This window comes from Tenrec ecaudatus, chromosome 18, assembly GCF_050624435.1.
Source record: "Tenrec ecaudatus isolate mTenEca1 chromosome 18, mTenEca1.hap1, whole genome shotgun sequence".
Lineage (NCBI taxonomy): Eukaryota > Metazoa > Chordata > Mammalia > Afrosoricida > Tenrecidae > Tenrec > Tenrec ecaudatus.
The window spans coordinates 5,679,678-5,681,558 of NC_134547.1; positions in this window are offsets into that span (position 1 = coordinate 5,679,678).

The following is a 1,881-nucleotide window of genomic DNA, read 5'->3' on the forward strand; positions in this document are numbered from 1 at the left end:
TCAGCTGGATAAAGAATTTGTCAGAACAAACCCATGGGGGATAATAAAACTGAGGGAATTATGACTGGGACTTATGCCCTGACTGGTAAGGAGGGAATCTGGAAGGCCAGTGTTCCACAGTGGGAAGGCCGCCACTCTGGTAGTTGGAGATATAGTCCAAGTACATTTTCCTGCGGTAATCTATCATTTCCACAGACTCTCCCCTTAAAGCCGTGCTTCCTTAAAGTGAGCACCTGGTTGATTCTGTCACCCTATAGAAGAACATTCCTATTTGCTGTATGTCTTCCTGCCACGGCATCCAACTCTTCTCATACCTTCCCCCATCGTAGATGGGCATAGGGGGGCTTTATCCCCCCCAACCCTGGATTCAAAATGCTTGCCGTAAGTCTGAATTTTTGGTTTTGCTACTTTAATATCGTCATCGATTTTATCTTGACAGCTTTCAATGTATAGAAAATAGCCATGTCGCCAGTGAAGCTCTTTTGGATTTAATATGTAAAACAAAAGGGGGAATTGTGGGGTACAGAAAGATTTCTCCCAAGTTGTCTCCCCCAAATATATGCCAAGCGGCTGCTTGCTACACATGGTAAATAGCTGTGCATGTGGAGGTCAATGCAAGCCCCAGAGCTTATTCTCCCTGAGGACTATCAGCCATCTAGAGCAATCAGACTAAAGGAGCTCTGCTGGAGAAAGATGAGGATTTTTGCTCCCATAGAGCAATCAGACTATAGTCTCTCCCACCTTAAGTAGGGCCCACTCCCTTCTTATAAGGATAATAGTAGATTGTGTCCCTGAAGGAAAACCCAGGAAGGTCGAGCCCACGCAAGGATGACCAAGGTTAGGCTGCCATATTGAGTCTTGGGTCCACCTTGTCACATGTATACTTAGTTCCTCCCCTTCCTATCATGAGTACACCCCTAGCTCATCCCTTCCTGTTATGCTTATGCCCATTGTACATCCCCTTCCTGTGATGTATGCCTTTACCTGTAATTAGGAGGCATGCACACCCCCAAAGATATGTAAGCCTTGGTTCGCAATAAATCATGCTCTCCTGCCCTCTCTGCCTGTGCTGTGCATGGACCTGGCTGTTGAGAATCATGACTGTTCAAGAGGTGAGCATGCTACTATGACATTTGTCTGACTCTTTCATTTTATTCTCTCTCCTATCTCTCTATGGCTTTATTAGAATCTTTATATATCTCAACCGTACAGTTGTGCTTTCTGAATGTGTTATAGTGTGGGGGGCTGATTTCCCCCCACAGATATGTAGCCACCCAAGGGGATGAGTGAGATAGTTTATTGTGCCACTCTGGCCAATAAACACACGTGGGATTAATTGAAGGGTGGAGAGATAAATGGCTCAGTGAGCCTCGCCTGTTTTAAAAAATCATTTTATTGGGGGCTCCTACAATTCTTATCACAATCCATAAATACATCCATTGTGTCAAGAACATATGTACATTTGTTGCCATCATCATTCTCAAAACATTTGCCTTCTACTTGAGCCCTTAATATCTACTGCTCATTTTACCCCTCCCTCCTCACTCCCCCCTACCCCATGAATCCTTCATCATTCATAAATTATTATTATTTTGTGATATATTACACTGTCTGACGTCTCCCCCTGCCTTCTTCTCTGCTGTCCCTCTCCCAGGGAGGAGGCTACAGGTAGATTCCTGTAATAAGTTCCCCCTTTCTATCCTATATTCTCTCAACCCTCCAGGCATCGCCACTCTCATCACTGGTTCTGGAGGAGTCATCTGTCCTGGATTCCCTGTGTTTCCAGTTGCTATCTGTACCAATGTACATCCTCTGGTCTAGACAGATTTGCAAGGTAGAATTGGGATCATGATAGTGGGGGGAGGAAGTATTTAAGAAGTA